The sequence below is a fragment of the Agelaius tricolor genome, unplaced genomic scaffold (genome assembly GCF_023055355.1).
Source record: "Agelaius tricolor isolate 1412-34295 unplaced genomic scaffold, bAgeTri1.0.p SCAF_7, whole genome shotgun sequence".
Classification (NCBI taxonomy): domain Eukaryota; kingdom Metazoa; phylum Chordata; class Aves; order Passeriformes; family Icteridae; genus Agelaius; species Agelaius tricolor.
The window spans coordinates 3,510,880-3,533,752 of NW_027269267.1; positions in this window are offsets into that span (position 1 = coordinate 3,510,880).

Genomic DNA, 22,873 nt, shown 5'->3' on the forward strand with positions numbered 1-22,873 from the left:
GGCTGCCAGACCCACACCAAAATTCCCAGTCCAACCACAGCTTCCTGCATGACCTTGCTGCAGTCACTCAATCCCGTGGATGTGTTTACAGTGGGTAAAAGGAGAGCACATGCTTTCCCTATGGCAGGGTGAGGGTGAAGGCATAATCCCTTCATTGCTGTCAGCAATGAGAAGGGTTTGAGGGCTCTGGCAACCTCTCACTGGATTTTAAACACTTATTTCACTCCTGTGTCTGCAGGAACAGGAGGCATGGACAGGCTGGTGGTCAGGGCATGGTCAGACACGCTGCTGTTACAGATGGATAATGAGATGATTGGCTCTTGCAATTAAAATATAACTATTGTGTGAATGTTAATAAAAGCTTTAGTGATGTATGGTTATGTTATTGTGGTTTAGATGTCCTCTGTTCTCCCCAGGGTTCCCTTTCCCCCCTGTATTGTTGCCATCAGGCAGCCTGGGCTGTCCAGGACAGGTACAAAGAGGCTGCACAGGTGTCCCTGGCATGGGGCAGCTGGGAATGGAAAAGCTTGGGGGTGCTCAGGGGTGGGCATGGCAACACCTGAGCTCCAATCCAGGGACAAGAAAGCAGTTTGCACTGATAAATGGCACAGAAGAGCTGAGTGACAGACTTTGGGAGGGCCAGGGCTGGCTGATGCAACCCCCAGGGGTATAAAAGACTGAGCATCCATCTTGAAGATGAACTGGCCATGTGGTGTGCATGAGGGGCAGTTCCCAGCGCTTGAATTTTCCCTTATGCAGTCCTTTGTTGTATTTTTGTCAAGGTTTAATAAACCTTTTTAAATTTTCAAAGTGAGCAGTTGTTTCTCACACTGCTCTGGCTGGACCTGCCGTGAGTTTAGAGGTGACCTTGCCACTTTCCAACAGCTCACATCCTGGGCAAGCTGTGCCTTGCTGCTTTTTGGCTTCTTTTCTCTACCTCTGTCGAGGTCAGGATTGAAGGCACTTCAGGCCACAGGTTTCCCACCCTGTGATATCACACACTTCTAATCAAACTACACTAATCCCAGTTCTGTCATTCCATTTTGGAAGCTTCTCCAAGGCCTCAGGTCAAATGCAGGGGGTCAGTGCCTGGCAGCACAGAAAGTCTCAAATTCTCAGCATCCAGAACTCAGCAACAGTGCCAAGGAGAGCAGCTGGGAGAGTTTGGGATGCTGGAATTAGCAGTGATTAGTGAATCTGTTGCGCCATCTATGCTCAGCCAGGCTCGTGGTCACAGCGTGCTGGCTCAGCCCCATGGCACAGGAGATATTTCCCCTTCACAGCTCAATTCTCAGCCAGAGCTGTCCCTGCACTGACCCCAGCCATGGAGAGTGGGGGGTGACACCCGTGTGGGGCACCTTCACAGAATCAAACAGACCCAGAATCATTTATGTTGGAAAAGATCCCCAAGATCATCGCATCCAAACTGTGATCCCCACCTTGTCCCCAGCCCAGAGCACTCAGTGCCACCTGCAGGGGACACCTGCAGGGCTGGGCACTGCAAAGCTCCCTGGGCAGCCCCTGCCAGGGCCTGAGCTCCCTTGCCATGGGCAAATTGCTGCTGCTGGCCAAGCTGAGCCTGCCCTGGCCCAGCCTGAGGCCGTTCCCTCTGCTCCTGTCCCTGTGCCCTGGGAGCAGAGCCCGACCCCCCCGGCTGTGCCCTCCTGGCAGGGACTTGTGCAGAGCCACAAGGGCCCCTGAGCCTCCTTTGCTCCAGCCTCAGCCCCTGCCCAGCTCCCTCAGCCCCTCCTGGGGCTCCAGCCCCTGCCCAGCTCCGTTCCCTGCCCTGGACACGCTCCAGCCCCTCCAGGGCTCTCCTGCAGGAGCAGAGCTGGGCCCAGCCCTGGAGGTGCAGCTTTCCTGGCACTTGGGCTGTGCTCACATTTGGGTTGGCAAGCTTGCAAGTCACATTAATGCTGTGATTGCCATTCCAATGCCTCAGCCACCATCAGGGAAGATCCATCAGGCCTCGTGTCTGGCCACCTGCAAGAGGGAAGGAGCACACCTTGATCCATGGAGGTAAAGCTCAGAATAAACAACTGGAGCTGGCAGGAGAAGCAGCCTCTTGTTCCTCAAAACCAAGAGACACCCAAGAGCTTTTTTTTCTCACACCACTGCTCTTCTCACCACTTGCTTTTTAAAGTACTGTGGTTTTGTGTTCACTTTCCTAAAATGCCAGGCACTGCAGGGCCAGGTGTCTCTATTTTGGAACTCCTGACTTCCTCCTCACTGTCTTCCTCACAGCTGAACTCAGATGACTGCAATAAAAGGGTGTGACAAAAGAATCACTGCCTGTGCTGCTTTTGGCCAGGCTAGGGTTAATTTTCTTTGCAGTAGCTGTTGTGGGGCTGTGGTTTGGATTTGTGCTGGAATCAGTGTTGATGATTCAGGGATGTTCTGGTTATTGCTGAGGAGAAATGATGCCTTTTCTGCCTCTCACCCCACTGATGAGTGGGCTGGGGGTGAACATGGATTTGGGAGGGGACACAGCCAGCACAGCTGGCCCCAAATGTCCCAAGGGATGTCCCACACCACATGGCATCAGAGTCTGGAGATGGGAGAAGAAGAAGGAAGATGGGGTGTTTGGGGTGATGGTGTTTTTCTCCCCAAGTCACCCTTAAATGTGATGGATCCCAGCTTTTTTGGGGATGGCTGAACCTGCCTGCCCTGGGGAAGTGGGGAATGGATTCCAAGATTTGCTTTGCTTGCTAATGTGGCTTTTGCTTTACCTATTAAACTGTCTTCATCTCAACTCACAAGTTTCTTACTTTTGCTTTTCCAATTCTCTCCCCAATCCCACCAGCGGGGCTCAGGTGCTGACTGGTACATGCTGTCCTTGCTAAAGGGGTTCCAACAGAAGCATTTCAGATATTTCCTTCTCAGGAAAGCTCTCCACTGGGTTTTCACCCTGAAAAGAGAGATGGTTCAGGTCATGCTGCCTGTCAATGCCTCATTTAAAATGTGCACAGAGTCTCTCCCAGGCACATCCCACCCCAGTGCCAAGGAAACCACTTGCAAACACACTCACCCCTTGTCTCAGGGCCCAGAAGTGCCTGTAAATCCCATTCATGGAACTAACAACCCCTTTACCTTCAGATGAGCAGGCTGGGTGTGGACCTGGCTCTGAATTCAGAGATTCTTTCTCTCTGCCTGTGACCCTGAGCCTTCAGCACTCTCCCCTTTGAATCACACACTCCCTGAGCAGTGACAGCACCTCCTGGGAGCTCTCATGGTGCTCTTTGTGCCACCAGGGAAGGACACCCTCCTCCCCACCAACCCATCAGTGAGTTTTTGAGAGCAGACCAAAAGCAGAAATGGGATAATAACCCAAACTGGGTGCAGTGTGCTCACTGTTACAGTGCAGCCTTTTCACAGCTGTAAGAGCCTGAATGAGAGATGTGGGACTCCAGGGGCTCTCCAAAATGCAGTTTATTGCATCCAAGAGGTTGCAGCAGCCCAGGGTGGTGGGTGACAGAGCCTGTGCCCACAGCTGTCAGCTCCAGCTGCAGGCAGGCCTGGAGACCCTTTGGTTTAGGTTACAGTGCATTATAGACTGTTCTTTGCTGAGCATCTTCATGCAGTACAACCAATCTATACCTTAACTTTTATCTATAGCCTGTCATAACTACTGTAATTACCATATTCGTGTTACTGTTCTCCAGTCACTAAAAGTTAGTACATTGCAGTTTAAGCCAGAAGTTGTTTTTCAGTTTTCTTGCAGTGGAAAATTCTGAGACCTTTTTTCTACTTGCAACTTTGCTGCCTTGTTGGCCTGTGCTGTCTTTCTGCTTGGTAAAAACATCTTCTTGTTTGAGGTGGGTTTATCCTTTGCTCTAAGTCATAAAAACCCCTTCTAACCAACACACCCTGTGCCTCCTTGGTTATCCAGTCAGACTGGCCCAGCAATTCTTTTCTTCTATATCAAAACTTGCTTCCATCTCTATTCCTTCATCAGACTCTACATGTAAAAATCTTTCTGCCAAGCACACATATCTGTGGGACTTTCTTGTCAAACTTCCATCCTTCCCAACACACAGCTGGTGTTCAACACAGGCTCCTCCTGGAAGAGCAGCAACTGAACCACTCACCCATCACCCTCCTGCTCCAGGAAGAGCTTTTTGCTCTCCTTTTTGCTTCCAGCCACTTTTGCAAACACCTTGATCTCACTTCTCCTTCCATCTCCATGTCCCAAGGGTAGCAGAATCACACAGATGAAGGAACCCCTACTCCCAGAGCTCAGCATCTCTCCATTTTACATGCAACAACCCCTGGATAAAATCCAGAGGAACCATCTGGGTCAGCACAGAGATCCCTAGGCCAGGGGCAAGCAGCAGTGGCTCCTGTCCCATTGTCCCCCTGTGCCACTGTCCCATGTGAGAGGAGCACACCAGGGCCCTCCAGGCTGAGGCTGAACAGACATTTCCTGTCAGAACCCAGGACATTCCCCTGGCTGCCCTGAAGGACTCCAGACCCTGGCAGGGGGCTCAGAAACCTTGGCACAGAGTCAAAAACACCTGTGCCTTTGATTTTAACCCATGGAAACAATTACCAACTTCGTGTGAGGATTTACAAGCCACAAGGGTTTGAGTAGAATGATGGTGAATTTATCACTGGGTGAAAAAGTAGAATTTTGGGGATTTAGAATGGGGCTTCAAGAGGCAAGATGGAGGAATCTGGGCATGTCCTGCCCTTCTCCTTCCCCTTCTCCTTCTGTGATGGTGGCACTTCTGGATTGGTTTAGGGTAGAGGCAGACTGTCTAACATAGGTGATAGGTATTGGAAAATTATTGTAAATAAAGTACATGTAGTTTTTAGTATAAAAAGCCAACACCACCCCAAGGGCAATCAGTGTGCCACAACCCAACCTGATGGACAGATCTCAGTGGGTCAGAGAGAGAATGTGATAGATAAGAGAAAATAAACAACCTTGAAAAGTTGAGGAATCTCAACTTCCTCTTTGGTCACGAGGCTGGGAATAAAAGAGACTTTCTAACACCTCAGGAGCCGTTTCAACCACAGAAAACCCAAGAATTTCCAAGGCCACAGCTTCAAACGGAGCTTGGATTGATCCTGTCCTTGTGTTTGTCCCCCTGTTTCAGAGCTCCTGCCAAAGCAGAGCCCCTGCAGCTGAGCTGGAGGTGAGCACAAGGCAGATTTTCCATGGAATTCCCCCAGCTCCCAAAGGCAGGGAGGTTCCCAAGCCTCAGGGCTCCCAGCTCTGCCCATTGCCCAACGTGGTGCATTCCAGGGCATCTGTCAAAGGAGGGGATTGTCCTGGGAAGGTACTGAGTTGTTAATTATTTGGCAGTGTCAGGGAGGGTTTGTAATCCATTAATAACTGAGGAGTCACTCAGCAGCAGCACATCCAAAGCAGCCTGGGAGATATATGAGGTGTTTAGGAAAACTGTTTTGTTGTGAAAAGTGTCAAAGGCATCCTTTAAACTGCTCCTCCTTGGAAGGTTTTATTAGCAATTCATTTCTGTCACACCTCAGGTCAAGCTACTGTAGATCTTGCAGAGATTTTGGGGGTTTAAAGATGTTTTTATTTAATTGCTGTCTCAAAGATTGTTTTGAATCCTGAGTGTGCCCTGTGAGGTGCTGTCTGGGTCTGTTTCCAAGCTGAACTCCTCAGTGAAGCCTGAAGCTTAGTTGTGTTTCCCTTTGCTGAAGGACCACTGCCACACTCTGGCAAACTTTGAAATACATATTTTCCTAAAGTCCTGCTGATGCTTTGAGGCTTTTTTTCCCCCATCCATCATTTCTTCTTTCCAAGGGACTTGTCTGCAAACAAAATTTCTTTATTTCCTTAACCAGATTTATCCCTCTGCTGGATTCTACCAGGTGTGCTGCACAATTCTGCAGGTGACACCACCACAAAAGCTGCTGATAGAGGGACAGGTCTGGCATGACAAACTGAGAGTTTACACACAAATATGACTGCAAAAAAGAAAAAAATCAGCACAGCCAAAAAGGGAACTCTGTGACTGCTCTGTCTTTATGAAAATCTCTGAGTGAGCAGCTGAATGTTCTCCATGTCCCATCAGCTTCTGAGGAAGTCCTGGTGCCTTTCCACAGAGCAGCTCCAGTTCAAGGGTAGGGCTGGTACAGAAACCTCCTGCAGGCTCTCAGTGCTGTCTCAGCTCCTGGGAGCATGACTAAATCTGGCTGAAAGGAGGAGATGTTAACTCAGGACAAGGAGAACATCACTCAGGCTTCAGGTCCAGCCTGTGCTGACACCTCCCAGGCATTAGAGGAGGCCAAATCCTGCACTGAGCACAGCAGCAGATGGATGAGGCTGGAATTTTCCCCTCTGCATCTCAGCTCCATCATTTTTTTCCTTCCTCCAGCTGGACACTCAGTGGCTCTGTGGCCTAAAACACTCACCTGAAGGCATAATCCTGTTCTTTCTTTTACTACCTTGAGCAAATGTCCACCAGTCACAATCACAGAAGTTTGGGTTGATTGTTTTTTATACACTGGGGTGTCCTATTTACAAGTGACTATTCTGCTTTATCTGGTTTCTAGCTGGGGTTTTTTTTTCCTTCTGTGGAACTGAAATTCACCACTTTCTGTTTTGGAACCACTGTGAGTTTTGGAAGAATTCCTTGTAGCTGTGTGCTGGGTGTTGTGGTTTGCAGTAAAAGCTTTGCCCATAGCTATTGGAAGTTAACAGGACATGGGCTTTTTATCCAGTTTGAAATATTATCACTTCAACATCTACTTTAAGGTGTTTTTAGGTGTATTCTGGAGTTATTTTCTTCTCCTCAGGCAATCTCTTTGAGGCTTGAGCCACTTCTTTGCCCTGCTTGGAGGAAACTTCACCTGATTTTCAGAAGAATTTATAAGCTGCAGCTCTTCTCTCTTTCTCTGCAAACAGGGACCAAACAGCTCTGATTAGAGCAGTGCCCCAAGCCTGATTAAACACCTCTCAAAATATTTCTTTTTCTGTGGAAGAGTGGCAATAACTGTTCAAGGCTGTTACCAATAAGGGGGGGAACTGATGAGAAATGAGGTTTCAGTGTTAATTTGTGGTTTCAGTGTTAATTATGCCCCAACAACTCCAGCCCAGCAGAGTGAGAGGCAGAGAGAGGCCCCCCATGCCTATGTCTTCCTGATTCAGTACAGATACACCCAATAAAAAATGGAATCAGCTGTGGGGCTTTAACTTCTTTTTGTTAAGGTTGGGATTAAATAGGTGAGATGGTATTTTTTTGATTGGACTTAGATGTTTATTAGTTTTTATCTATATTATATGTGAATTCTACAGCACTGCACTCTAATAATCTAAAAAATGGAGCTGTATCTCTCTCTCTCTATAAGGTTTTTTAAGGATAAACTGTCCAATTAAGAAATGACACCTCAATTATTTTCACTTTTAACCCAATAACCAACCACCCATGCCTGTAATGGGGACTTTTATATCCAATTACACAAAACCACCCAAACCCAAGGAGAAGAAGGTGAAGGAGGAGAAGAAGAAGATGGAGAAGAAGGAGAACAAGGAGAAGAAAGAGGAAGAAGAATGTGAAGAAGAAGGGGAGGAAGAAGGAGCAGCCTCCACCCTAAACCTCCATCTTGCTTTATATATATTACTATATTCTAAACCCTTCTACATCCTAAACCCTTAAACTCTGGGTTTCCCACCCTGTGATATCACACACTTCTATTCAAACTCCACCCCCACAATCCCAGTTCTGTCATTCCATTCTGGAAGCTTCTCCATGGACTCAGGTCAGTGCAGTGTTCTCTTGGGGGTCAGTGCCTGGCAGCACAGAAAGACCAAAATTCTCAGTAATTTTTCTCCAATAAGCTCCTAACAATAGGAGGTAAAGTTTGTAAAGACTTGGAATGGAAAAGGTGTCTTTTATTTCACTAAAAATCATCATTCCATCCTTTCTTTCCTCTCCTTTTTCATGTCTCTCACATCAAACCCTTGAGCTGCTCTGCCTTGCAACTCACCTGCCACAACTCCTTCCCAAGCACATCCCAAAAATTGATGCTCAGGCTGTGAGACATGAGGGTTTTTTAAAAACTAGATGGTCACATAAATCTTTTGCCTAATAATTGTGGCCAGCTTTAGCTGATGGGATTTTGTTGCTGTTGTTGTTACAACATTTTTATGACAGCAAAAGCCTTAATACAGAACCAACCATTCAAGCACACAGAGGATTTACTTTCGTGCATCCTGTGCTGGTCAACATGTCTGCACACACACAGGGCTGACCAAGGCAGAATTTTTATATCTAAGTGATCCCCAAAACCCTGAGATCCCAAAATCATTTGGTGGAGTCAGCAGATCCCACATGCTTGAACCCTGAGCTCCTGGAAAACCCTTGGAAAAGGAGAAGACTGGAGGCTTCTTTTCCCCCCTGGACTTAGTGATTTCATTTGGATATTCAATATTTTCCTGCAGCATGTCCACAAGGCAAACTGCACTCCTCTGCTGAAAACTCCATTTTCCTGCTTGTTTTTTCCATTTTTTGTTACCTCTCGTTTGTGCTTTGGTTTCCCAGGACCTCACTTTTCTTTTGTACTGAAGGACTGTGTCCCTTAATATTTTTAGATGAATTTTAGTTGAAATATTTTTTCTTTCACCAGATTGGGATAATAGGTGTTTGTGCTGGCTTAACAGTTGATTAGAGCTGCTTGTTAATTTAAGCAGACAATATATGGAAAGCCCATTTTTCTTGGAAACCCCTTTCACCTAAAAAGGCAAATCAAGGAGCATTTTTTGTGCAGCATCAGGATGATGGGACCCAAATTCCTTCAGCAGCACACCTGGGGTACAAGGGAAAATATCACTGAGACACAGCAACCAAACCAAGAGAGCTCTGAACTGCTGAAGTAGGAAATTGTCATTTCCTTACCTCGAGTGCTAATGGAGCAAAAAGAGGAGAAAAAGGAGCTACAGAAGGTGAAATAAATCCAGCTCTGACAACCATTCCTTCCAGAACCAGCAGCAGCAAACAGCAGGGACTATTATCAGAGCCCAGTCATTGACACAAAGAGGTTTTCCATGAGTGACAACACTGAAATTTCACTCAGAGCAGTCAGGATGCCAATGAGAGATGTGCATAAAAATACTCCCAGAGCAAGCCCAAGCAGACTGAGCTGTTTTGCAGGTCCTGGTCACAGAAATGTTTGGTTTTTTTTTTTTACACATGGCATCAGTTTTTTTGCAGCATCACTTTCCTGCTCAGCTTGCTGAACTCCACCTGACACAGCAGTGCACTGCTGAGCATCCTTTCCTCAGCTCCTGTTCTCTGTTCCATTCATGCTCAGCAGGAATGTGCAGGCACAGCTCTCCAAAATCCTCCCAGCTTCCCCCAGCCACGTGGCAGGAATGATCTCCTGCTTGTCTGCCCACAGAAGGAGCTGATCCTTTTGGGTCCTTTGCAGGATGATAGAGCTTTCTTACACTTTTCACTGGCTTGGGGAAACTGGTGCCAGAGCCCTCTGCCCCCTGGGTGAGATGGGAGTCTGTGAAACCAACCCAGCATGGGCAATTTTCCCATGTCCTGTGTAAATTTTCCCATGTCCTTCTCCCCTGTAGGGAGAAGAAGGTGCTGGAATAAGTGTTCCACCCTGGAATGTCCTGCCACAACATCATTATTGAATTTAGCACTGGGGTAAATCCAGCTCTGTGTTGTGCCTCTGCTGTCCCCTCACCTGCTGGGATAATTTCTAGTCCTTTTTGTCATTTCATCCTTTTTACAGCATCAGAAATGCTGCAGCAATGCTCAGAAATCCTCCTGCCTGTCTGTGCAGGAGGCACCAAAATGCCAAATTCCAAACTGTTGTGCTGTGCCATGCCAGGACCATCCCTGGCATTTCCTGAGGCATTTTTTTATGTCTGACTTTTGAATTACTACACGGAAAGCTGCTTGAAGCAGAAAGCACATTTTCCCTTGTTTCTTAGCCTGGAACCCAGCAGAGCACAAGGCCTTTTTATCCATGAGGAGCTGGATTTCCCACCTGCTTTTGCAGAGTGTGGATCTCCATATATTGCTCTCCCCCACAAGTGATGCCTTAGCATTTTAGTTTTTCTATTTTTCACGCATTTGTAACCCTGCAATTCTTTAGTGTATAATTCTAAACTCCATATAGAGTGTAAGCTGCTGGCTTCCCATTTTGGTCAGACAAAAGAATTCCTCTCCAGGCCTGGGGATCAAGGACACCTCACTGTCTCAGGCCCTGAGAAATGTAAAGAAAATTGAGTTTGGGGGGAGCAAATTTGGGGTAAATGACTTCATTACATGAAGCTGTAATCGGAAAATTAACCCCCCAATATGCAAATGGACCAAACTTATAAAAGTGTGAAAACCCCTGACCCATCATCCATTTTGGGTGTAGGCCCTGGGGGGCTTTGTCTGCTCCTGAAGGCCCTTCAATAAAGAGAACCACTTTTTATTCCCTTATTTATATTTATATATATTTTATATATATAAATATATATAAATTTATTTATATATATAAATAAATTATATATATATATAATTTATATATAAATATATAATATTTATATATATAAAATATATATATAAATAAGGGAATAAAAAAATATATATATTTTATTCCCTTCTATAAATTCCCTTTTATAGATAAGGGAATATATATATATATATATATACAATAAATTTATATATATATTTATATTATAAAATATATATTTATATATATTTTATAATATATATTTATATTAGTCTGGCCTCTGTTTTTAGGTAGCCCAAAAAGGCATCACAAGGACAGCCCAGCAGGGGAGCTGGCATTTCCATGGATCTCTTCTTTGGAAGAATTTCAGCAGGATTTTTTCAATCCTGCTCTGCAGTGAGGTGTGTTTTTCACGAGGGCAGCGTGACCCACCTTTCATCCCAACCCTTGTGCAATGCTTGGAAGAGCCTCCTGCTTTTATGAGTCTGCTCTTCATAACTCATCTGCCAAAGAGAGCTCGGCACAGCCAAGCTCAATAGAAAATATCCCCCTGGGGAAAGAGAAGCATTCTGCAGGCTTTGGGTATATTTACAGCAGGCAGATGAAATGCATAAATTCAAAGGGTAGGTAGAGGCTCTAAGGAGCTGAAGGCAGCCAGGGTACTCAGACACTAGGCACATTTATTAAGGATGGGGTTTGGGTTTTTTTTTTCCACAGGGAATGTCAGTGTTCCAGGTCTGACTTTCCCAGCTGTAGTAAAACACACGGTGGCATTTTGAACGCGCCGTGAATCCCCTCGCTTGGAGTGGTTCCCTGGTAGGAGACCTTGGCAGAGGCAAAATCCTGGAACAGGCCAAGAGCTGAAAGCAGGCACAGCTAAAAAGCCCAGGATTGAAGTGCTATGAATGGTGAGTTTGTCTCCAAGAGAGGCACAAAGGCTTTACCCAAAGGAGATAGCGTGGAAGCGGTGGGGATGTTGGGGATCTTCATCCTCTTTTGCCAGCACAAAGCTACTTTCTGTCCCCAGCGAGCACCGTGGGTGCAGGCTGGGGGCTGATCAAAGCAAATGAACAAACAAACAAATAAATAAATAAATGAGCAGTGCCTGTCAATCCCAGCACTCTGAGGGCCGAGCAGCCCAGGAGCCAGCCGTGATTCCACACACAGCCCGCGGGCGAAATGGAAACCAGACGGGAACCTCTCCAGCCCCACTGGGCTCGCCTTCCACTGGGTCTGCAATTAATTAAAATTGGAGGGGAGGCTTTGAATAACCCCTTTGTGGAACAAAATACACGCAGTCAAAAACCCAGCTGACAAACACAACAAAACTGACTTCATGGTTTCTTATGAGAAAACCATTAATGGCCGGAGAAATGAAGAAACACTTTGTTCAAGTCACTGGTGTGAATGCAGCATATTCAGATTACAAAGCAGTCTTGCCCTGCTGTAATAAATATCCTATAGCTTTATCCATGGGTAACCAGGTGTGTAAAAGCCAGGAATAACACATGAGGTTTTTAGTTAGCATACAGTACCTACTATTGCACGTTCCCAGAGTTCACTCACAAGGAGCCAGCGCTCCGATGCCTCTGATGCAGCAAGAAACGATGGGGCAGCCACCTGACCCCCCTGCCATGGCTCTGGCTTGATTTCAGCTCTTTATCCATGCCCTCTTCTCGTGTCAGCACCCAAGGGAGAGCAGGGCTGTGTGCTAAAATGTTTAATAAAGAAATCTCCTTTACCCCGGTGGCACATCGCCTTCTTTTCCACAGTGCTGATGAGCTGTGGCAGGTTGCTCTGTCAGGCAGGCAGGAAGAAGTAGGGAAAAACACATCACATTTGGGGAAATATTTACAGTCTCCAGCCCTCAGCTGGGTGGCATTTAGCAGTCTGTGATGTGGCAGGTCAGAGAAAAGGCTGTGACAAGTTTCTCTCCTTGTACAGGCAGTGAAAGCAATATTCACCCCTTGTTTTACTGCCAGCACCCAAAAGCAGCTCAGGAGTGTCCAAGCCTGACTGATTCCTACCACAGATCCCTCTTGCAGTGTCTGGTCACCCTCTCTCTGTGATGTTTGTGACCCACCACCCATGAGCAAAGGAGAGTCAGTCCATGAAGCACAGACCCAGCAGGTCCTGACCTGGTCTCATGTCATCTTCTCCCTTTGGGCACCTGAAATCCCTGAAATCCCTTTTTTCCTGCCCCAGCCCCTCAGCTCTGTCTGGAGGCTCCCATCCTAACCTGCAGCTGAGACTGTAAAACTCATTTCTCTTCCAGACCTAATCCAACCCAGGATCCCAAGTTCCTTGTGGGAAAAGGCAGCCACCATGCCAAATCAGCATTCAGTCACAAACCTGGATTATTTTTGGCAATACCATCGTTACCAAACACAGTCATTTTTAAGCTTGGATTCCTAAAATGAGAGAATTCTGACCAACAGTCTGTATTTTCATCAGGTTTTCAGATAAAGCAGCAGAGCACTGTGTCATCTCCGTGGTTTGACAAGAGCTGTAATTGACTGTCCACATTTGTCTCCATCATTTGGAATGCTTTGATGCCCTAAGCATTCCAGGGGGAATAACAAATCATTGGCTCACTTCTAGAACATGGAAAGAGTCCACTGGAACATGAATGAGAAAACACTGTTCCTACACCTTCACCAGCCCTCAGAAACCTGAAAGATCCAACTTGCTGAGGAGACAAGTGTGCAAAGTCAGCTCCAGTTTCTTTGGGCTGTATTCTGAATATTTTGCTACTTCAGAGTGAGTCATCTTTTCACATTTATGACCTGGAGCCATGGCTAATCCAATCCCAGGTGAAACCCAACCATTTCATGAATGAAGTTGGTCCTGCCTGGTACCAGACTAATTCTCTTCAGATCCCTGAAATTTGAGATGATGGTACCATCCTCTGGGTAAGCAACCACGACCACAAGGCTTCCAATCCCCAGAAACTGACTCAAAATCTCAGTTCATATCTGCCCCACTGAAATCAGACCATGTCACAGCTCTCACAGACCTTTGCTGTCTTTTCTAATGCACACACAGAGATGCTCTGTGCCTCACCTGCCCCCCTGACAGAGGGATGATGAAGATGAAGAAAACAAAGATGATGAAGGCAAAGACGAAGATGATGAAGACAAAGTCAACAAAGACAATGAAGAAGATGTAGAAGAAGAAGGTGAAGATGGTGACAAAGACAACGAAGAGGAAGAATAACTTAAAGATACATAGAAGAATAAGAGTAGAGATAGGAATAAGAATTTAGCACTACATAGAAGAAGAGAAATAGGAGTAAGAATTTTAAAATCCATAGAAAAAGAGGAATAAGAATTTTAAAAGAGGAATAAGAATTTTAAAAGCTATAGAAGAAGAATAGTAATAAGAATAATAATTTTAGAATTCATAGAAGAAGAGAAATAAGAATAAGAATTTTATAATCCATAGGAGAAGAGGAATAATGATAAGTAGAATATGAAAATATGTAGAAGAAGAAAAGAAGAAGCAGAATAGTGAGAATAAGGAGAATATGAAGAATGAATTAGAATTCCATCAATGAAGATGAAATCTAGTAAATAAGTGAAATGAGCAAATAATTTCTGTTTTCCAGTCAAATTTGTGATGCCCAAGGGCAGAGTCTCCTCCCTCTCTCTGAGCCATTGAGGGATTTTCCACTTCAGTCCCAGGGAGTGCCCTGGGAGCAGCAACTGCTCAGTCCCTGCACCCGTGGACCCCATGGGCTGTGGGTGGATCTCTGCATCCCCCGTGGATCCCCATGGGCTGTGGGTGGATCTCTGCATCCCCTGTGGACCCCCACAGGCTGTGGGTGGATCTCTGCATCCCCCATGGATCCCCACAGGCTGTGGGTGGATCTCTGCATCCCCCCGTGGATCCCCATGGGCTGAGGGTGGATCTCTGCATCCCCCCGTGGATCCCCATCTCTGTATCTCCCATGCATCCCCATGTTCTTCTGTAGGGCCTCAGCTGCTTCACCATGGTGGTCACCATGGTCTGTAGAGGAATCTCAGCTCTGGCACCCGGAGCTCCTCCTGCCCCTCCTTTTCCACTGACCCTGGTGTCTCCACGTTGTTTCCCTCACACATTCTCACCTCCTCCTCTTCTCTGGCTAGGAAAAAACTGTGTGTGCCCCACTTTGTTTTGATTTTCCTCTTCAATACCTTTTAACAGAGGAGTTCCCACCACTCTCATTGGCCCAGCCTTGGCCAGCAGCTTGTCCATCTCCAGAGCCACCTTCCGAGTCTGGCTCTGCTGGATGTGGTAGAAGCTTCCAGCAGCTTCTCACAGCAGCCTCCTCTGTGGAGCCCCAACTATCAAAAACCAGGCCCTGAAAAAGCATCACAGTTATTTAGAAGCAGGAGCATTAATTTCCTTGTCTGCTATAAATGGATAAATTAAAAAGTTTTGTGTCTATGTCTGTGTGGAGGCCAGACACAAACCCTGGCCAAGAATAAAGTCAGGCCTGACTCATTAACACTTAAAAGGTGATTTTGGAGGGGTTTATCCCAACAAATCTGGAGGATTTGGTAAAACCAGGACACACATCAGAGATGAGTCTGATTCTGTGGCAAAAAGAGCCAGAAAATTCCTTGTTTTAGCAAACCCATTCCCTCTCCCTCGCTGAGGCTCTCTGAGCCCCTGCAGCCAGCTGTGACCAGCCAGGTGAGGAGGAGGAGGAGGAGGATGGGCAGCACACGTGTGCTGGCACTATCCAGAGCAGGAATGCTCTCCCTGGGGAGGCAGAGCCAGCTGAGCTCAGGTTAAAGCAATGCCCAGGCTGCTGCAACCAGACAAAAATCCTCCCTAATTGGCTTCCTGGCAGCCCCAGCCCCAGCAGACCTCGGCTGCAGCAGCCACTGTGACCCCAAACGCCCTGGAATTCCCAAAGTGTTTCTGCATCTGTGAAGTTTCAGGTCTGGTTTCCCATCAATTGTTTTTTCCTTTAAGAGGCCCTGCAACAGAAATACATCCAGAGATGTGCTATTTTGGCCTCCCCTGATAAATGAAGAAGACAATATTTGTATTTTTACTGGGATATTACAATAGATCATGTGCTGGTTTCCACCTGTGCATAATCTGCTCACTATTAAATCAAATTTATCTCAAACACATGAAAGTAAAGAATGATTTCTCTCCCACAAGGCCTTAAATATGGGTAAGTCATTTTAGATTTCAGCACAATTAATGTCATGGCTTCCTTGCTGTTAGGAATTCAGAATAATAAAATGGGTTGGAAGGACCTGAAAAAAAATCCAGTTCCAACCCCCCTACCATGGGCTGGGAATCACTTTCTGGAAGTTTCTATCTCTCTCCATTGAGTAGAGAGGGGGTTTCATGTGAGGCATCCCAGTGAACAACAGCTTTTTGTTGTGACAGCACAGTCCCCATGCAGACATTACTAAAAATCTGTTTAATGTGGTGATCAGAGAGGGCTTCCCCCAGTGTTGCCATGGAAAATGTGGGTTTATGCCACAAGCAGTCCAAGATGAGGGTTGGATGGGTGATTTCTTCAGGATCTCCTGTGGGGCTCCAGCTGAGTCAGAGCTGCTCATCAAGCAGTTCCTGATGGCCAGAGAGGCACTTTCCTCATCCTTTTTTGGGTAAAATCTGCACTTCCCACCCCACTCTGCCCAGAACTTCCTCTCAGGGCAGGCTGTGTGGTGCTCACAGCACCCATGAGCTCAGCTGGGTTTGGGCAGGGAGGGAAGGGACGGAAATGCCAACCAAGAGGGCTCCTCCATCCTTGGGTAGAGATCCTGAGGGAAGAAAAGCAAGAGGAGCACAAGAAATGCTTGCTGCCCTCACACAGCTTGGACCTGCTGCCCTTTTCAGGCAGACAGGGCTGTAGCTGACCACAACAACTGTGCAGGTGATGGAACCCTGGTTATTGAGAATTTGAGACTTTCTGTGCTGCCAGGCACTGACCCCCAGGAGAACACTGCACTGACCTGAGGCCATGGAGAAGCTTCCAAAATTCAACAATAAAATTGAGATTAAAGGTGTGGAGTTTGGATAGAAGTGTGTGATATCACAGGGTGGGAAACTCAGAGTTTAAGGGTTTAGAATACAGGAACAGGGAGAAAGCAAGATGGAGGGTTTAGGGTGGAGGCTGCTCCTTCTTCTTCACCTCTTCACATTCTTCTTTTCCTCCTTCTTCTCCTTCTCTTTCCTCTCCTCCTTCTTCTCCTCCTTCACCTTCTTCTCCATGGTTTGGGTGGTTTTGTGTAATTGGATATAAAAGTCCCCATTGCAGGCACGAGTGGTTAAAAGTGAAAATAATTGAGGTGTCATTTCTTAATTGGACAGTTTATCCTTAAAAGGCCTTGTAGAGAGAGACAAGGCTCCATTTTTAGTTTGTTAAAGTGCTGCAGAACTCAGGGTTTGTGAGACTGTAACAGAGATAAGAACTGATAAACATCTGAGTCCCAACAAGGAGTAACATCTCACACATTTAATCCCAACCTTGGCAAAACAGAAGCAAAGAATCAGCATGCAGGAATCCCAATTTCTTCTGGAGAGACACACCTTCCTCTGGCAGTGGGAAAATTCCAGCAGGAACAGATATTCCAGGTGCCTGGGCTCACATGTCAGCTGCTCTGCAGAAGGCTGTGCTTTGTGTTCAGGGATAAAATCCAAACAACAACAACAACAGCAGCAAAGAAAGGACATTTTCAAACAGAAACACCTGTTTCCCACAGAACCACAAAAATCTCCAGGGCTGTTCTTCTCACTGGAGCTGCAACTCATTAGCAGGGACAGCCTGGAAGAGAGCATTTGGAAACAGATGAGCTGATGTATGAACAGGCTGCTAAGGTGCTTAAAAAACACAGCCAGAAAGGTGCTGGTTACTTGAGAATGTTCATAAAGAGAAAAGTGACCTCACTGCTGAAGCCCACGAGCTGCAATGAACTCAGCAAACACAATCCTGTGCCTCCTGCAGGTGCACTCTGAGGGGAAAGCCAGGCTCAGTGTGCAGGGAAGCCCAAACCCTTCATCCTCCTCTCCTTTGGCAGCAGAGTGGGAGTGCAGAGGCAGGGAAGGAGAGGGGAGACAGCAAAAACTTCTCCTATTCTGCTCCAAATTCAGCCAGAAAGCAGCTGCTGGCAGCACCTGTCTTGAACCATTGTTTATTTTGTTGTGGTTTTGGTTTGGTTTTGGTTTTTTGTTTTGTTTGTTTTTTTTTTTTTTTTTAATTTTATTTTATTGGCTTTTTAGAGACAGATGTCACAGGTAACTCAGCAGAGCTCAGGCTCCACCACAACCAAAGCATTGGCACCTCAGAGGGATTTCCTTGGGACAATCATGGATTCTGGTGGGAAAATGACCCTTCCCAGTGCTGGAGTTGGGGGAACCATCACCCAGCTCACCTCTCCCTGGCAGTTTAGTCCCTCACTCCATGTGGGGCACACGGGGAAGGGGACCCACCTCTGTCCCTTCCAGAAACAAAGCAGAGTTGGCACCATCATATTTTCTGAAAAAATCCCTTTGCCAGGATTTCTTCTCCTGGGAAGCTGAGAAGCCTCAGAGAAAAATGAAAACAATAATTATCTGATTTGCTTCTCCTGTGTTTTGCTGCTTTGGAATGTGGTTTGGACATTGTTTACCAACAGGGTGTTGTTTCATTGGTTTCATGTGAATTGTTTTAACTTAATGACCAATCACAGCCAAGCTGTGTCAGGACTCTGGAAAGAGTCATGAGTTTTCATTATTATCTTTTAGCTTTATGTAAGTATCCTTTCTGTATTCTTTAGTACAGCATTCTAATAATATAATATTATATGATATAAATAATTATAATATAATATAATATGGTAATATAATATTATAATATAATAATAAATTAGCCTTCTAAGAACATGGAGTCAGATTCATCCTTCCTCCCAACAACAGGGGACCCCGAAAATACCACACAGGGTCCCCTTGGGGAGCCCTTTTTCCTCCTCAGCCTGAACCCCCAAAGCTCCTGAGCCCACCCCACAGTGGGATTTCCCATTGCCTTGCCCCCAGGATAATGGATTTTCCCTGGCACATCCCTGGCCAGCTCTGCTGTCCTCCTGCAAAGCTCCATGAAGGAAATCACAAAGTAGCACAGACCCTTCCCTGGGGTGCCCTAGCAATGGTCCCCCTTCTCTGGGATGCAGCATCCACCTTGGGTGCTGAAAATTCCTGTGCTTCGATGGCCTGTGGAGGCACTGACCTGCAAACAAGCAGTGCCAGATGCTCATCCTGCAAGGGAAAACCCTAAAAATGCCACCTCCTAGGGGGTCTACCTGGATAGTTCATTAAATATTCAAGGACTGGGGGTTTTTTTAATACTTTGAGGAGTAACACTGCTCTATAACCCTGTCCCAGCCCCCTGAATCGTTTATTTTTGTCTTGACATCATATTATCCTTTGGGGAATTGCTCACTTCCAGGAAAATTGTCCTTTAAGGGGAAAAATGTGCAGTGAAAGAGACCAGATCAGGACCCACCTGTAAAAGAACATCATCCCCACCACTTCATCATATTTTAAAAGCCACACATGTCTGAGAGAAACAAAAAATAAGAGCTGTTTCTTTTTTTGAGAGCTAGGGACCCACAAGGATCATGGAGTCCCACTCCTGCCCTGCACAGGACAGACTCAAAATCCCCAAAATTCTGTGCCTGACAGCATTGTCTAAACTGTTCTTGAACTCTGGCAGCCTTGGGGCTGTAACCATTTCCCTGTAGTGAGATTATGGCAATGACATGAAAGGCACCTGATGCCAATTTGGCCTCCAAACTGGCGAGTGTGGACTAAGAAGTCACACAAGACCCCTTCCACTTCCCCCAGTGTTGCTTCTCTGGCTGCTGTTGTGTCCTGCACAATGAAAAAACAAGATTTTTTCCTAGTTTTGTCCAGCTGTGGACAGCACAAAGCTTTCCAAGGAGACATTTGGGAGAGAGGAATCCCATAACCTTGTTTGCTTCGTTCAAGGCCCCTGTGTGGCAGTGTTTGTGGGAGGGAAGAGATGAGAATCTTGACTTTATGTTTCAGAAGGTTGATTTATTATTTTATGATATATATGATATTAAAAGAAAATGATAGATTAAAACCATACTAAAGAATAGAGAAAGGAGACATCAGGAGGCTAGAAAAGAAAGGAATGGAATGAATAATAAAAATCTTGTGACTGACCAGAGAGTCTGACACAGCTGGACCATGATTGGTCATCAAGTAGAAACAATTCACATGAGACCAATCAAAGATGCACCTGTTGGTAAACCATCTCCAGACCACATTCCACAGCTATCTGATAGTCATGGTTTTACATTTCATTTCTGAGGCCTCTCAGCTCCTCAGGAGAAAAATCCTAGCAAAAAGACTTTCATAAAATATGTCTGTGACACCCCTGTTTCTTCCCTGCCCAAATAATACATGCACAACTTTTTTAATTGGTTAAAAGGAGTTAAAAAGAAAGAAAAAAAAAGGCAGGAAAAAGCCACCCCCAAAACCCTGGGTGAAATTTAAGCAAGATGAAGACGTGCACATCTTTGCTCTGAGCTGCTGGAACCTGGGTCTGTTGGGTTCCATGGATTACTGCAGCACCCAAATTTTTCCAGAAATCTCAGACAAGTTTACCACAGCAATTAAGCTGTCTGCCATCTGCTAAAGATTTGCCCAAGAGTTTTCCTAATGTTTTTTTTCCCCCCTCCCTGAAATACATTTAACTTAATTCTTTCAACATTTTGCCCATCATTCAAGTCCATGTGCATTAAGCACCGTGGAGCTGCCTGGATTTTTGAGGGCAGCTTTCCCTTCTAAGGATTAGTTGTGCGCTGGTGCACTGAAATTTTATATATGGAGTAACACTCAGAATATGAATTATTTCTTGTGGAACACTGCTCCTATTCTTGGGGAGAGGAGAAGTAAAATCTTTACTGGGAGTTCCAGCCAAGGAGCTGAGATTAACACCCTTTATTCTCCTCCCAAATGGTGAGTTATTTTCAGAATATTGGCCCGGGCTCCAGCTTGATGTCTCCATCACACTGTATAAAAGTGCCCTGCGAGTAAATACGTGCACTCAGCCAGTGACAATGAAAGACATGGATCTGAATCCTCCAGCACAAAAATTTCCAGTTTTCCCAGGAACATTCAGCCTGCCTCGTGGTCCAAGGAAAACAGTGGTTAGGAAAACTGAAGGGTATTCTTTATGTTTCTCCTGCTTGCACATAAAATGGTTGTTCCCAACCGCCTAACGCTGGTGGGTGTTCTCACTTTTCACTATGGAAACTGTATTTTTTTTTATGGAGCTCTCTAAATACAGATTTGCTTGTGTGACAAATAATCAGCCAGTCTGCAGCACGTTATTTTCTCTCTCCCTCAGCGTTTGTGCTTGCACAGCAAATTCTGTTCTTCCAGCGTGTACCCAAACACTGAGTCTCCTAAAATAACATCCAAGAAGTGATTTATTAACAATTAAAAGGCAGGAGGATTGGTGGCACAACCTCTCCCTTTTGGAGACTGATTTTTGACAGAACTGGAAACCATTTTAGGGTGGGCAAGCATTGGCAGGGGCTGCCCAGGGAGCTTTGCAGTGCCCAGCCCTGCAGGTGTCCCCTGGAGGTGGCACCGAGTGCTCTGGGCTGGGGAAAAGGTGCCCATGGGGCACAGCTGGCACTCCATGGGCTGGAAGGGCTGTTCCAACCTAAATGATTCTGTGATTTTGTGAATTTTATGCTGTTTCTGTGACTTTGCAGAAGCAGAAGATAAGGTCAGGCCTTAGGAGAATTGAGAATTAGAACTGGAGTTTTCACAAAGCCCAATAAAGTACTACATAACTGAGAAAAATGGCAACTGTGAAAATAAATAATCCCTCACCTGGGTTTGGTGTAGGGCCTTTGAAACCCTTGACTGACAAGATTTATCAGTAAAATATAAAACTTTGCCCTTGAGAGGACATGTTGAATTTTAGGATGATGAATCTGCATTTAAAAACCAATCCTCAGCCTCCATTCTGTGATTCTATGATTTTATGGATAATATATTTTATTAATTAAACAAATTAACAGCTTGCTTTCCCCTTTCACTTTCTTATGGTGTGTTTTTTCCTATTTCTGGGTGATGAAGCCCTTTGGACATCTTGTCCATTTCCCAGAATCCCAGAATGGTTTGGGATGGAAGGGATCTTAAAATTCCAACCCCCTCCCACAGGCAGGGACATCTTCCACTATCCCAGGCTGCTCAGAGCCTCGTCCAGCCTGGCCTTGGACACTTTCAGGGATGGGGCATTCACAATTTTTTGGGGAAAGTACCAAAAAGCTCAGAAATGTGATCACAGATGAGTAGTGATCTGAGGGATCTGCATGACCAGTCCCATCACCCTCCCTGGGAACAATGAGGCAGCAAAACGCTGTCCAGGGTCCTCAGATTGGGTTTCAGCCAGCAGCAGCACCCACAAACTCTCCCAGCTGCCTTCCTCATGTCCTCCTGTCCATCCACATCCCATCAGTCCAAACCTCACTGCAAAGCACTTCCCATCCTCCACAGCTGCAAGGTGGAGCTGTTTGTTCTTCTTTCTCTAGAGAAAGTCAAATTTGCAGCACTAAAAGGAGGTGTCTCCCCACCCTACTTTAAACACACTTTCGAAAATACCACTGCTATTCAAAGCACTGGATGTTAGGCACCAAAAAATCATAACCAGCAGTGTGGAACACATTATTTCCATGGGGTTTTTTTACAGCCCATGGGCCCAGTGCTGGTCACACCAGAAAGAACACACACACAAAAATACAGCAAAGCCATCAGAGAGGCTGTAAGCTCCCACAGAGGAGCCAGGGCTCCAACCCCTGCCATGGCAGGGACACCTCCCACTGTCCCAGGCTGCTCCCAGCCCCAGTGTCCAACCTGGACTGGGACATTCCAGGGATCCAGGGGCAGCCCCAGCTGCTCTGGGCATTAATTGTTGGCATGGTCCTCATGGGAAAGGGACACAGAATTTGTGTTTTACTTCAGGGTGCAGAATAAGGAAGTGTTGGAATGCTGGGGGACACAAGACAGATTATGGATTTTGGAGCTGGTTAACATCAGAGATTTGATAAGGGGATGCCTTGGCAAAAGCAAAGGGAACTTTGAAAATTAGACCTGGACTGCAAGAAGACTCAATCAGACAGGTTTACTGGAAAAAGAAAATCTCATTAAACTCTGCAAGCAAGAGATGTTGTTGTATGCAAAAATTTGTGTATGTGATTGTAACCTAATCATTTTAGTACACATTGCTAGTCTCCCTAAAATAGAATATAAGTGTTTGTATCCCACAATAAAATCAGATCCTGATCACCAGCATGCTCCCTTTCTCTCTCCATCACCGACAAGGAAGGGCTGCTATCTTGGTTTGAAAAGCCAGGTGTCTGCTAAGGAAGGCAGGAGCCTCCCCTGAAACGGAAAATGTAAACCCCCTCCCTCT